The following is a 16,131-nucleotide window of genomic DNA, read 5'->3' on the forward strand; positions in this document are numbered from 1 at the left end:
AAAACAAAAATTGAAAATTGGCACGTACAGCTTTATGGTAGTTGACAGGGACGTAATTTGCATGTAATTGAAAAGAAAAGGTAACGGCTGATTATAGAGAACAATGAGTTATTCAGCGAGGGCGTACAAAAGTGCGTCAGAAAAACAAAAGAGCTCTTGCACAAATACGACATCGAGTTTAATTAAAACGAGAGAATTAGGGAATTAAAACACGTGCCCTAAAAAATTGTCATTACGAGTTATAACCTTATGTCAACAGCCAGTTCTCGCGTTAAATCCTGTCACGAGAAATTTAGAGAGACGAAACATAAAGCGAGATGATTTTTATAAACACTGAGAAAAATTTTTTTTTAATTCTAAAACTAAGTAGCCAACTAAAAAATTATTTTTCGATTTTAAACGTATTTTATAATTGAATTAAACCTAATTTTTATTGAATCAAACTTATGTGTTGAATCAAAATTAATCTGTTCAATTCAAAAATTAATTTTTGCTTGACTATATACACTGAAAAAAAATTACTAAATATGTGTTTTGGTAATCAATTATTTTTTTTTTTATCAAAAACGAATTAGACAAAATTAACATTATTACACTGAAAAAAATTTATTTGATTCAAATAACCGATTAATTATTAAATTAAATTAAATATTTAATTGAATCAAATAATATTTATTGGAGCCAATTAAATGGTATTTGCTTCAAGTACTGAAATTATTGATTCAATTACCATGTAATTGACTCTAATAAATATTATTTGGTTCAAGTAAATATTTAATTGATATAATAGTCAACTAATCGGTTATTTGAATCAAATAAATTTTTTTTAGTGTAATAATGTTAATTTTGTCTAATTCTGTTTTGGTAATAAAATAAATAATTGATTATCAAAACACATATTTAGTAGAAAGTGAAAAAAAAACGTGTAGTAATAATGTATTTAAAAAAAAAATCACTCCAAGTGTATTAATTATCCACGCACGTGACTCGAAGGGAACTTTAAAGTACAGCAACGGCTGCAGATGCAGTTGAAATTGGATAAGATAAATGACTTGAGTCGCCGACGCGTGTGCCATTCCGGAAGTCGTTTGACCCAGTTTGTTTGTCAATCTTGTTTGTAAAGTTCGACCCTTAAGAATCTACGTAAGTGAAGGTCTCAAAGGTATACTCTTATACTCCTTGAGGATTCGAGGACCTAAAGTTCGCAGATGTATATATATTTTGACGCGTCGCCTACTCTTATACAATGAACGGGAGGATAAACAATTTTTCGACTATTTCCCTCGTTTTCCTGTCTTTAAATATTGTCAGCTCACGTGCTACATTAATCATGTCAATGTTGACAATATTTTTACCAAAAAAGATTAGTTAAATCGACTAAATAAGATTTACTCTCAACAGACTATAGAAATTTTATTTTTTTCCAAATTTTTAGAAATCGAATAAGTTTTATAGAAATTTGGTTAAAAAAATGCGCCTTTTGTATGTATAAATAAATCAATTTACAAATTTTTAAGTCGTAAGGTAAAATTTGTAACAACATAGTGACGTGATGATAAAAATATTATGTAAAATATTGTAAAAATAAATGTTACAAATTTATTTCTAATTGAATTAATTTAAATTAAAACGTTCAGATGAAATTATTTTTCTGCTTAAATATTTTTTTTCAAAAAAGAAAAATAATCAAAATTAAATATTAACTTGGTTGAGAATTAATTTTTCAATATCACAAATTATTTTTTCTCCGTTAGAATTGCAAGAAATAAAAATATATCGTCGTTTATTTGAACACTTAGAACTTCATGATAACTTTTAATTATTGCTTTTGAGAGAATGAAAATTAATTGAAACGAAAAATAATAATACTGAAAGAAATTTTGTAGCATAAAACAGAAACATAATTCTGTAAACAATACAATAAAACCGAAAAAAAATTATTGAAGTATTAATAAAAAATACTGTAATACTTTTGTCAATTGTGTCACTATTTTGTTAAAAAAGTTTCCCTTTCTCAAGTAGGGAAGGAAATTAAGTAAAAAAAATCACTGACTTGTTTAACGGCGATCCCACGTTGGTCGATGATTCATAGACGTGATAGAGATGAAAAACTGCTATCAGTTGACAAATTCAATTAGTCATTTCTTTTTCCTTTGTACTCTTATTGAAAACCAGTCTTACGAATCGCTGATTCCCTGACAAAGGGTTGAAAGAAATACCAACTATCCAAAACTTCTCCATGTCACTTTTAACTCCACTTTTCTAAAATATTTGAATTTTCTCTTTCCCAAAAGCTGCCTTCATATTTTCACTTGAAAGAGAAAAAAAAAAAATTTACAGTAATTAATTTGCAGTACGAAAAAAACAACTGTTTTTGAGGTTAGGTTGACACCGAACGTCAAAACCAAATAGTAATGAATTTAGATTTATCATTGAATTATAATATAAAAAATTTAATTTCTTCATGATCATAATTTTAATGAAATGTTGAAGACATTTCTACAGGAAAGTAGGAAAAATTCACTGAAAAATGTAAAATTTTTGTAACTTACGCAGCTCTGACAGGAATTTTCTGCAATTCACTGATATCCACTTTTCTATCGTCTTTTCATGTTTCCCCTTTTTGCATTTTTTTTATTCATCGATATTTCTGCAACATTTTTATAAATAATGACAATTTAGACCAATTATTCAGAGGTTAATCTAACTGTAAACAATGAATTTTCCAACAACACATGTTACACATTTGCCAAGACTGTCATGGCGTCGAATGCACAAGGAAATGAAAATGGGAGGAGTGGGGGGAAAATCTATAGGAATACAAAATGGCGGCGTAAATGGAAAAAAAATCAATAATCAGATGCTATCCGATATCAATCGATAATGATATTTTGCATTATTATGACTCAAATACTTGTTTTTTAGCCCACCGGACATGTACAAATAGAAAAAAACTAAATAATCGAGAAAAAATATCATTGTCGCCGGAGCGCAAAAAGGCAAAGCGTCCCATGGCGTCTTTTTTCTTTCGACAATCTGACCCGAAATTACTTTAATCAATGACAATTGCATGTTTATCGTAACATGTTACTTGAATTTAATATGATTTTCACGAAAAATGCGGGAGATATGATCGAATTTAATGTAAGAAAAATATGTGAGGGGGAAATGTCGGGGCGTCGGGGATGAATATTCAATATACCAATAATTACATTCTATATGCATTTTGCAGGGCAATATTTATAGATAATTAACAAGCAATTAACGTAAATTTATACCTCATTTCATTAATTAGTCGATTCTTTATCGATTCATCGGGATGTTTGGATTAATTCGGCATTACGACACAAGCGTCCTATCGCCATTTTCCTCAACTTTGGGAATGACGCTGCGCGCTTGCGCAGAATGGAAAATCGTCTCCTGCCTTCTTCCTGCAATCTGATTGGTTGCTACAAAATACACCTTTGGCGGCAAATTCAAATTGAAAATTAAAAAATGCTCTTAAATACGTGTAAAATGCAAATAAATATTAATTTTTTATATTGTTATTATATTAAGTAGATAAAATATAATAATAATAATAATAATAATAACAAATAAATATTAATAAATGTAATAAATATTAATAAATGTAATAAATAATAATAAAAATTTAATAAATAATAATAATAATAATAACAACAAATAAATAATAATAATAAATATAATGCATAATGATAATAATAAAAACAACAATAATAATAATTACTAAAAATAATAATTAAGAATAATCAAAAGAAAAAAATTAGTCTTAATGAAAAATAATATAATACAATTTTGACAATAAATTATTAAATAATAATTATTATCAGTAAAATAAAATAATTTTTTATTAAATCTAATAATTTTTAGAAAATAAAAATATTATTCTTGTAATTTTTATTAATATTCTTATTTTCGAAAATTAAAAAAAATTTAATTAATTAATTAACATTTAAATTAAATTATTATGCAATAATAATTATTAATAATCAAGAGCAATAAGTAACTCCCAATTATCAATCAATTAATTATTAATAATAATTATAAAAATAATAATAAATTATTCCATTTAATAAATGCTGTTAATAATTACACCTATAATGAAAAAATAAAATTAATAATTAATTCACAAATAATAAATAACCAATCATAAATTTAAAATAAAAAATTTAATTAAATAATAAATATTAACTTAAATTATAGTTATTAATTAATAATATATTATAATACACTGGAAAAAAATTTATTTGATTGAACTAACTAATAAATATTTACTTGAATCAAATAAATTTTTTTTTCATTGTTTAATACAAATTAATTATTAATTTTAATTAATTATAATTTAATAAACATTATAATTAACACATGAAAAATATAAGACAATAATTAAAAACTAAATTAAGATAAATAAAATAGTAGTTTAAAAGGTTTTGAAAAAATGAAGAAAAAATAATGTATTATTGTCAATAATAATGTTTAATAATTATTTCTAAATACCAATTATTAATTTGGATTAATTATAATTTAATAAATATATTATAATTAATACAAGAAAATTATAAGACAATAATTAAAAACTAAATTAAAATTAATACCTAAAATAGTGATTTGGAAGACTTTGAAAAAAATTAAGAAAAATTAAAAACGATGCATTTAAATTCAGAAAAATAAAAATTACAAAATTATAAATTACAGTAAATTTGGATTCAATTAATTATGATCCTACCGAGTACAAAATCTTCTATTATATCATCAAGAAAATTCGGCACGTGTTTCTTTTTCAAGAAATCTTCTCGACAATTATTCGAAGCGTAACGACAAATCCAATTAGAAAACTATAAAAATTTTCAAGAAAGAAGAAAAAAAGGGACACGCTTAAAAATAAATACCAAACACGTGCAGGTATATTATTCCTAAAACGGCAAAACTTGTGGAAATTTGTTTCGTTTCGGCAAGCCGATAAGCCAAGGGGCGGAAAAAAATATTTCTGACAAAATTCTGAAAAATCTCAAGAGAGAGAGAAAGAAGTTTATCTCAATTACACGGTTGCTTTAGTGACTTGAATGAGAAATGAACTGAGAGAGGAACATCCTGGTTTGTTAAATTTACAAGAGTGTGTATATATGTATATAAAATAACTATGGTCCGTTATGCGTGATTGTAAACCAAACTATGGTGAGTAAAACAGCAGTAAGCGGAAAGACAGTGGTCGCGCATCGCACGCCAATCATCCCTGCTGAACGCAAAACCGCACAAAGGATATTGCTCCGTTGCAGATGCAACGTCTTCGCGGCACTTTTTGCCCAACACGAATTACTCGGGCGTTACCCAAGAGACTTAGACCTTCCAGGATCGGATTCACAAAAAAATCATCATGCTTCCCTTTTTTTAATGAATATAAAGAAGTTCCAAATAATTTTTCCTTCAGCACGAATTTCCAAATTCTGTGTGCTCTTAATTTTAAAATTACTCCGAATTCTTAATTCCCATTGTTTTTGAATTAAAAAATTTCCAATCTAACAATTTTCTAATCTAGTATTTTTGTCAGAACTTCAATTTACTGAATTTATAATTATTTGCGACTTTTACATTTCTGAATTTTCACTGTTAATGAGAAGTAGATAATTGGATAATAAATTGGTTCAGAATTTTTAATTTTACTAAATTACTTTTAATATCGATTATTTTTTTGCATTTTAGTCTTAATTTTTATCTTAGACTCTTTTTGAAAAAAATTTTCAACCACGAATCAGCAATTATTAACTTCCTTCAAATTTTGCAAAACGAAACTCTGCTTTTTGAAGTTTTAGAAATAATCCGTTAATGTAAATACAAAAAAATTTCTGATAAAAAAATGAATTCGAAAATATAGGTATTACTCTTTTCAAAATTTACCAATCATCAATTATTAATTGAATTAATTAATTTCCTGCAAATTTTTCAAAACGAAACCATCTATTTTTTAAAGTTTTAGAAATAATCCGTTAATGTTAACAAAAAAATTTTAATCTTCTAAAAATGAATGTTTTGCGATAAAAAAAAATAAATTCGAAAACATTTTACTTGTTTCTTTCAAAAAATTCCTTTTTGGAAAAAAAATCAATTATCAATCAAATCAATTATTAAGTGAATTAATTAATTTCCTTCAGATTCTACAAAACAAAGCTTTCTACTTTTTAAAGTTACAGAAAATATTCATTGATAAAAGAAATAAAATTGATAAAAAAATTTGCAATCTCCTAAATATGAAAATTTTAATTTCTGAAAGCAATTTTTAATAATCTCGACAATATTCCTTCAGGCGGTTAATAATAAATGAAATAAAGATCTGTTCTCGCATCCCGAGCGCGCCTGCCAAAACCGCACAATTTTTTTCTCAAATATCGATTCAAGACGGCGTATAATTCGATATCGATAGTGTAATTCTATTCCAAACAAGTAAATGTAAGGTCTCTTGGTTTTACCGGTTCGTAAACAGGTTTTCATTTTTCTCAAAATAAGACGTTTTGCTCAAAATCAGTTTAAATTTCAAATTTTCTTATAATAAACTACTGTTTACTTTATCTGAATTTTAAGAATCCATAATCAGAAAATATTATAAAAAAAAATTATAAAAAAACTAATTAATTAAATTATGGAAAAAAGTAGCAAATTTGAAATAATAATAACTGATTGAAAAAAAACGGATTGAGAAAAAATTTTATAATTTGTGGAAATTAATTAATTGGCCAATAATTGATAACTAGTGAGAAAGAAAATAATTCTTCAAAAATAATATTAATACACCCAGAAAAAAGTTTTTGTTGAAATTTAAAGAAATCATTTGCTTTGACTTGCTTTTTCGATTGAAAATTAATTTTCCTTTGATTCAAAGAGAATTTATTTGATTCAAAAAAAATTTCTTCGGATGAAAAACTATTTCTTTGATTCAACGAGAATTTATTTTTATTTGATTGAATTAATTTTCCTTTGATTCAAAGAGAATTTATTTGATTCAAAGAAATTTTTTTTGGATGAAAAACAATTTTTTTTTATTTAAGGAGAATTTATTTTATTCACAGAAAATTTATTTGAATGAAAAACAATTTTTTTGGTTAAAAGAGAATTTATTTGATTTAAAGAAAATTTCTTTGGATGAAAAGCAATTTCTTTGATTCAGCGAGAATTTATTTGATTGAATTAATTTTCCTTTGATTCAAAAAGAATTTATTTGTTTTCAAATTTTTCTCCTTAAATTAAAAAAATTATTTCTTCGACTCTATATCAATAATAAAAATTCTTTCCTTCAAAGAAAAAATTTCTTGGATTCAAAGAAAATTTATTTGGTACAAAAACAATAAATTTATTTGTATCAAAGAAATTTTCCTTTTTAAATTAAATAATTATTTCTTTGACTCTACATCAATGATAAAATTTCTTTGATTTAAAGAATTTTCTTCGATTAAAACAAAATTTTAAAAAAATTTTCTTTGAATCAAAAACTCTTTTTTTGTTTGAGAAAAAAATTTACAATAATAAATTTTCTTTGATTTAAAGAATTTTCTTCGATTCAAACAACATTTTTTTCAATTTGTTTAAATCAAAAATTTTTTCATTGAATCAAAAACTCTTTTTGTTTGAAAGAAAAATCCACAAATTTTCGAATTTAAAAAAAGTAATATAAACTTAAAAAACGAGTCTAAGAAACAGATTTCCTTGAATTAAAAAAACCTTTTTCCCGGGTTTATGATTCGAAAATATAATATCTACTAATATAATTGGAAAACAATTAAAATTAGTTCTAAAATATAGAAAATTCTGCAAAATTTAAAAATTCAGAACCAAAAATCCGAAAAACTCTAGAATTAAATAAAAAATAATTTTTAGAATATACCCCGTAAAGGAAGTATCTAATTTTCTAGTGACAGATTCATGAAATGAGAGCTGAGCGCACTAATTGCCAATCAAGTTAAATTGCAAGTCAAAAGAAAAAAATAGGGGGAATTTCTAGCAGTTTTTCGAAACAAATTTTTCGAGATGTGTTGCGCGTATTTGCCAGCTGTAGAGAAGGAGCGCACCCGTAAAAGTCTGACAGACTTCTTGAAAAGTTTGAAAGACGTTTTTGCTCTTTTCATCCATCTGGCGCGTGCGTGACCTCCTGGAATTATCCTTGCATCCTGCAATGTCAATGATCGGCCTGATCGTTCCTTCCTTCCGGGCTTTTACCACCAAAAACCTTGATCATCCACTCCAACAATAATCCTTAACAAAACGAAATTTATTTAAAGTATATAATCAAAAGATATGCATATATATGTGTATAATTTAAACGTTATAGCACTGAAAGGCGGAAGTGACGAATATATCAGAAAAGTATCGATATTTTTCTCTTCCTTATAAATTACAAATTTTTATTGCCCCACCGAAAAGAAAAATTGTCTATAATTCTTTCTATTTTCATTTTTGCTTCTAAAGAATCGGAAAATTTGAGACCGAACTTATTACTTTCATACTGGAAATTTTTTCTAGAATGGAAATTTAAAAATAAAAATTAAAAAAGAAGAAAGCAAAGGAAAGAGAAAAAACTGAACGAAACAGAAAACAAAGACTTTATATAAAAAAATTTTCTTTGCAAAAAAAATGCAAAGGGAAAGAAGGAAAAAACTACGAAATTCGAATTTCAAAGGACAATATTGTCCTCTGAATAAAATATAAAGGGTGTGAATTATACTGGACATTTCGTATAGAGATCAGATTGGCTAATTACGACAAGGGGTGAATAAATGATGTCATGGGGCGTGCTCGAAATGCGATTGGCTCCGAACGGGAACTACCCTCCGAGCTCGAGGGAGCACCAAGGGTTCGAAGTTCATCCCCTAGTTTTAAGGGATGAAGGCGCGGTTCCGTTTACTCTCCCCCTCAAACAAAAAGGGGGTGAAACACTCGACAAAACCCGATGTGAATAAACTCCCCTCTTGAAATGAATTTTGTGATTGGCTACGTACGAAATACTCAAAAATCGTTATAGAATAAATATTCTTTCTTCGTGCCTCCGAAATTAAAAGAATACGAAAGAGAATATTTCCTACAAAAAGAAACGTATTTTCGTCTATTAAAGCAATAAGTTCAGTTTCAAAAATTAAAATACATATCAGACTTCGCACTCGATAATGAAATTTAAGAAAGTAGCAAAAAGTAGATTTCAAACTAAAAAAAGTAGTAAAAAAGTAGCTATCGAAAAATTAAACTTGATGACCAAAAAAATTAGTTTTGAAACTTCACAAAACTGACAAAAATTCCATTCTATATTTTATTTTTCTGACTTTTTCCTAATTTTCATCAAAAAATATTTACTTCTTTCTCATCCTGATGAAAAATTGAATCCTTGCAATGAATTTTATTAGTCATGAAATAATTTAAATATTTATGAAAACAATTTAATTCTTGCGAAGAATTTTATAAAAAATTTTAAATAATTGATTTCTTTCGACTAATTTTACACAAATTCTAATACAAATAGTTGAATTCCTGAGAAATTTTTATTATTCATGAAAAGAATTAAATTCTTACGAAGATTTTTACAAAAAAATTTTTAAACAATTGAATTCTGTTTGGAAATTTTATGAAAATAGAAGATATTAAAAATCATTGAATTGCGAAAAGTTTTTAAAAATAATTAAATTTTACAAAGAATTCTATTAAAATTTTTGAGAATTATTGAATGTCTGTGTGGCATTTTATTACATTTTTTTAAAAATAATTGAATTCCTAAAAAGTATTTTATTATTTATGAAAAAAATTGATTTCTTGCGAACGGTTTTATTAAAATTTTTTTAAATAATTGAATTTCCAAGAATAAATTTAAAATACTTTTAAAAATATTTGAATTCTTGTGATGAATATTGTTATTTATGAAAATAATTGAATTTTGCAAAAGATTTTTTATTAAAATGCCTCAAAATAATTGAATTTTCGGGAATAATTTTGTTATTTATCTTTAATAATTGGATTATTTCGAAGAATTATTTATTTAAATAATTGAATTCTTGGGAAGAATTTTATTAAAATTTGAAAGAATGATTGAATTATTTCAAACAAATTTAATTAAAATTGTATTTAAAATAATTGATTTCTTTCGAACAATTTTATTTAAATATTTGAAAATAATTGAATTTTAGGGAAAAATTCTAATATTTTTGTAAATAATTGAATTCTTCCAAAGAATTTAAAAAAAACAATTTTTAAAATAATTGATTTTTTCTAGGAATTGAAATTAAATTTTTAAGAATAATTACATTTTTTAGCAATTCCTGTAAAATTGTATTCAAAATAATTGAAATCACGCGATGAATTTTATTATTTATGAAAATAATTAAATAGATGCAAAGAATTTTATTAAAATTTTCAAAAATAATTTAATTTCAACGAAGAATATTTTTATTATTTATGAAAATAAGTGAATAACTGTGAAAAAATTTATTAAAATGTTTAAAAAGAATTGAATTTCTGTGGAAAATTTTGTTACTTTTAAAAATAATTGAATTTTTCGATTAATTAATTTAATATAGAATTAAAACTAATTGAAATTCTTCGATGAGTTTTGTTGTTTAGGAAAATAATTGAATTCTTGCTTAGAATTTTATCAAATTTTATCAAATTTAAAAATATTTTTAAAAATTGAATGTCCATGAAAAATGTTATTATTAGTGAAAGTAATTGAATTATTGTGAAGAATTGTATAAAAATTTTCTTAAATAATTGATTTTTTCGAAATTTATTATTTATGAAAAAAATTGAATAGTTACAAAGAATTATATTATTAAAATTTTCAAAAATAATTGAATTTTAACGAAGAATATTTTTATTATTAATGAAAATAATTGAATTCTTCATAAGAATTTTATAAACATTGTTTTAAATTATTCGAAATATAATAAATATTATGAAAATTTTATTTTAAATAATTGAATTTTTTGATTAATTAATTTAAAATAATACTAAAAATATAATTTAAATTCTTCCATGAGTTTTATTATTAATGAAAATAATTGAATCATTGCAAAAAATTTTATTAAAATATTTAAAAAGAATTGAATTTATGTAAAAATTATGAAAATTTTAATTTAAATAATTGAATTCTTGTGGAAATTATAATTTTTTAAAATAATTGAATTTTGGATGAATTTTATCCATTTTTTTTTAATAATTGAATTCTTTTGCAAAATTGTATGAAAATACTATAGATATTGAAAAGAATTGAATTTCGAATATTTTTTGAAAATAATTGAATCATTTTAAAGAATTTGATTATAATTTTTGAGAATAGTTTTTTGATTTCTAGTATTAGCGAATTTAAAGTAGTGGAAATTCTTTCTAAAAAAGCAGAAATAGTAGTTTTTGCCTTTTTGGTGGCTAAAATCTAAAAAAAGTACACAAACAGTAGCATAACGTACAAAAAGTAGTAAATAGTAGGTTTTAATAGATATGAGTGCGAAGCCTGATATCAAGAATTTGGAATATTAAAGTATTTTAGATAACTAAAAATGATTTTAAAGATAAAAAAGTAAGAAAAATGTATCAGTTCAGAAACAGAAAACTTACTTGGGAAATAAAAATAATTTTTGAGTTCCTCGAAATCAGTCAATTTATCCGCATTTAAGGTGAATGTTTGCGAGTCAGGTGCAGTAGTATTTGAAGGACTAAATCAATGATTATTTTGTAAAGGACACTCGGTACATAATATCGAGGCGAATCTTGAAGGAAAAAAAAGTTTGAAGAGGAGCGGATCTTCTGTTGTGACGGAGATAAGTTAAGTCCCCTTCTTGTCGTCACCTCAAGCGACGAAAATGCTGTTTTCTCACAAAAAGCGAGAACAATGCCACCGACGACATCGTCAGAAGATTCATAGGCTGGACCTGCATAAGCGGATTATCCCATGGCAGAGAAAGCGATACGTGAATCTCTACGCCCTCTTCCGCATTTTTCCTTTGTGAATCAACGTAAAAGCTATTCTGTTGTTCCGATATATATATTTTTTTACCCTGAGATTTTTTTACCTCTCTCCCTCTTTCTCCCCCTTTTCTCCTCCAACGACAGATTTCTCATCCATTCTTGCTGCGATCCGTAATCACTATCTCTCAAAAATCTCCCAAGTATCATCCTCCATTAGCATTATTCTTTATATACCAGCTTCTTTCTTGAGAATCTTCGTTTTTTGTTGTTGAAAAAACAGGACTTGAAACTAAAAAAAGAAGAAATAGATGTAAATTTAGGAAATAATTTTGGTATTCATTTTTTTCATAAAATAGCACTTACGTTTTATATTTAGAATTGACTCCAATTTTCGAAATAGTGCATTGAATTGTTTAAAAAGAATTCCAATAAGTCGAGAGGCTTTTTGGTAGTCTAATTATACTTGAATAGAGTTGAAGAAATTCCTTTTTTCTTTTTTTTTTCTCTTTGGTACCAGATCTTCATGAGGAAGCCTTTTCTTTAATAAAAAACACGCGATAATTTCGTTTCAAAAAAACACGAAACCGTCTGTCTTCAGCTGCGAGAGAATAAAAATTCGCGCATCCGGTTTTATCTTTTATGATGCAAATCTCTTCTTCTCCTTCTTCTTGAAAGAGTTCTCGATATTTTTGAATTATTTTACTATAAATGAAACTAAATTCGTGCTGGTTAATTCAAAATGGAAAAAGAGAATAAAACTATTTTCATTGACAATATTTCCATGTTTTTTTATTCTCGTCACAAGAAAAAGAAATTAATTACAAGAAAGAAGAATTAATTTTTTATTGCAATTAGAAAGAAATTTTTTCAATTAGAAAAATTATTTATAACTAAAAAAAACATTTTCAAGTAAAAAACATATTTTTGATAAAAATGAATAAGTTTAATTAAAAAAAATTATTTTTCCAATCAAAATAAATTCAATTCCAATTTTAATGAGAGAAAAAAAAATAAGCACCTTTTTCCTGTCAGTAAAACGAAGAGTTATCGGTTATAGTTTTTAGAACCCCTTTTCCTTTTTTTTACCCACGAACATTCGTTGAATAATCCGATATGAATATGTAATCCAGATGCAAACACACGCCACGCGTATCTCGTTTAAACGGTCGCGATATTTCACGGATTATAAGATCGTGTCGAATATTTGCTCTGCGATTCACACTATACATACCTATTCGATTTTGTGTATGCTCGCAACTATAACAAAGTCAATAACTCTTTACAATCTCTAAAACATCTAAATAAAAAATTGTCGCAATCCCTTCGAAACGAAGGGAATTTATTTTTTCTCGTTCACTCTCTTCATTTTTTTCTCAATTTTTGTTTTTTATTTTTTCCTCTCATAATTATTGTCACTTTTTTATTACTTTTTATTTTATTACTATTTATTGACTCCTTAAAAATTTAATATTAAATGAATTAAAAATTATATATTAAGATTAATTAAATAATTATATTTTTTTTAAAATAATTAAATATTAAAACAAAATAATTTGGTAAATTTTCAATTTTACAAAAATTTATTTTTATTAGAAACTAATTTTTATTTTATTTGAACAAAAATTGAAACAGTTGAAAAATATAATTTTAAAAGAAGAAAATGAAGAAATTGAAAAAAATTAAATTTTAAAAATAAGGATAGGCATTTTTGTGCCTTTTTGAGAACTTTAACTTTAACTTTTTACAATTAAAAATTGTAATGAAATGAAGAAATACGAAAAAAATAAACGAAAACAAAAGAAAAAAGACTAAATTTAGGGATAAATGAAGAAAGCTTTTTTATGAAAAGATAAAAAAAGGCGATAAAAATTCAAAAAAATTAAAAGAAACTAAATGACAAAAATTAAGAAATGCGAAAAAAATAACCAACAACGTCAGAAAAAAACTAAAAGAAAAAAGACTATAAAAATAGAGAGAATGAAGAAAGCAATGAAAGAAAAAAGCGACAAAAAACAAAATCGAGAGAAACAAAATGATAAAAATGAAGAAATGCAAAAATAATGAATGGAAACAGTGGAAAAAAAACCAAAAAAATGACAAAAACTTGTGCGAAAAGGAAAAAAGCAAAATAAAAGAAAAAAGCGACAAAACAACAAAATCGAGATAAACAAAAGGATAAAAATGAAGAATTGCAAAAATAATGCCCGGAAAACAATAGAAAAAAACCCCAAAAAAATAAAAATTTGGGGAAAAGGAAGAAAGCAAATTAAAAGAAAAAAGTGACAAAAACAAGAAAATTGAGAGAAACGAAATGATAAAAATGAAGAAATGCGAAAAGAATATCTGCAAATAACAGGAAAAGCCTAAAGAAAACACAAAAATTGGGGAAAAAGGAAAAAAGCAAACTGAAAGAAAAAAGTTAAAAAAAATACATCAAAATCGAGATAAACGAAAGGATAATAATGAAGAAGTGCGAAAGCAGATGAAAGAAAAAACATCAACAGTGCAGACAAAAAAAATCGAAAAATCAATAAATGAACATGAAATGAAATAGATGAAATTTCCCATAAAATGAAAATTCAAAAACCAAATGAAGACTAATTATAATTTAATTATAATCACAATTTCAAAGTATTTAAAAAAAATACTTAAAATTGTTTCGAAGAATTAATGGGAGAGGTTTCCATTGAAGAAACATAATAATAAAGTATCGACAGTTAACATTATTATTACTTTTTACAAAGCGAATTTTTAGTTCCTACATAAAACGATAATTAATCGTCTCTTATTCTTTTTCGGAGGTAAAATTGATATGACATTGTGTCGACTACAAGGAGTTGTACATTCGCCAGAAATGTTCGTCTATTATACAAGTGTATCATACAAGCAGTAAATGTGTGGAAGTTAAAGATATTAGGCTGTTTATCATCACCAAGCTCGATTGGCCCTTGCTAATGACCCATTAGTACCTTTTTCTCTATATCGATTTAAACTAACGAATTTATAAAGAAAAAAAACGAATTGCTCAACTACATAGCGTAAAATCATTTTCACAATCCTGTCTCTTATCGAAAATTTGAATCTCTGAAAAAATCTCCAAGATTATTAAACTTTTCTACGATGATTTTTTCTTCTCTATAATTTTTCCAACTAGAAAGAAGTTTGGACTATTTTTTCAAAAATCCAATTATTACAACTGTCGATTTTTTTCAATATATTTTTTCAATTTTCTAATCAGATTTTTTTCATTCGTGTACGAAAGTGAGAACACGATTGTGACCATTTCTTTTATTATTTGTATCGCAAATAATATCGAAGAATTATCATTCTTACAATCAAAAATACAAATTTTCCTTATTTTTCACTGGGTGGCGCGTTAAAAATACGCTGAAAAAAACTAAACTCCAATTATTGGGAGAAGAGGAGTAAAATTGGATATAACACGCGAAAAAAAAGTGGTACAAAGCTTGAGAAAAATTTTCTACAAAAAATTACTAACGATCAGTCTCGAGATGAAGAAGAAAAAAAATACCAAATTGTTTCTTTTTGACAGAAGAAAAAAATCTGTCAATTGAAAAAAAAATGATTCTTAATAGTATAATTATTATAATAATGTGGTATCTCCCCTTTCCATTAACAATTCAGACTTATATGATAGATCGGAGAAAACAGTTTCTTTTTTCCATATCAGTGACTCCAACTCCTTTTATACAATTATTATAATTGCCAGTCATTAATTAACTTTTTTAGTGTTTTCATTTTAATATTGATTGGCCAGTATCTAGCGAGTGGAAGAAAGCTCATTAAACTGCATGCACACGTTTTTCTTTTCTTTTCTCTCTTATAAAAATATATTGGACGGAATCATTCTCGAGGTTTAATTATACAATGTTAATTTTTTTAGCACGCATTGGTGAAAAGAGGTATGTCATATTGATCTTCACTTTTTAAAGGTATATTCGCGATTTATTCTTCGGCAAAAATTTGCTCCTGCGAACCAGAAGAATTTTGCAAATTTGTAATTTTCTATTTGCAAATTCATTTATAAATTTGGAATTTGTAATTACAAATTTATAAATGAATTTGCAAATGGAAAATTATAAATTTGCAATAAATTGAAATTTATTCCCTCCAATATCAATCGAATTTTGCCAAAGAAAATCGCCAATAAATTTACCA

General features: G+C 25.3%; 1 protein-coding gene across 1 annotated transcript in view; it reads right to left on the bottom strand.

Annotated features, from left to right (window-relative positions):
- Positions 1 to 16,131, bottom strand: part of LOC122504343 (ATP-binding cassette sub-family G member 1-like) — a 125,001-nt gene that overhangs the window by 107,138 nt on the left and 1,732 nt on the right. The window contains exons 2-4 of the mRNA XM_043615413.1: positions 3,279 to 3,462; positions 2,553 to 2,650; positions 2,054 to 2,311 (exon numbers count right to left, since the gene is read on the bottom strand). The gene's annotated coding sequence lies outside the window, so the exon portion shown is untranslated. The remainder of the gene's footprint in view (positions 1 to 2,053; positions 2,312 to 2,552; positions 2,651 to 3,278; positions 3,463 to 16,131) is intronic.

Source organism: Leptopilina heterotoma, unplaced genomic scaffold (genome assembly GCF_015476425.1).
Source record: "Leptopilina heterotoma isolate Lh14 unplaced genomic scaffold, ASM1547642v1 Lhet_292, whole genome shotgun sequence".
Lineage (NCBI taxonomy): Eukaryota > Metazoa > Arthropoda > Insecta > Hymenoptera > Figitidae > Leptopilina > Leptopilina heterotoma.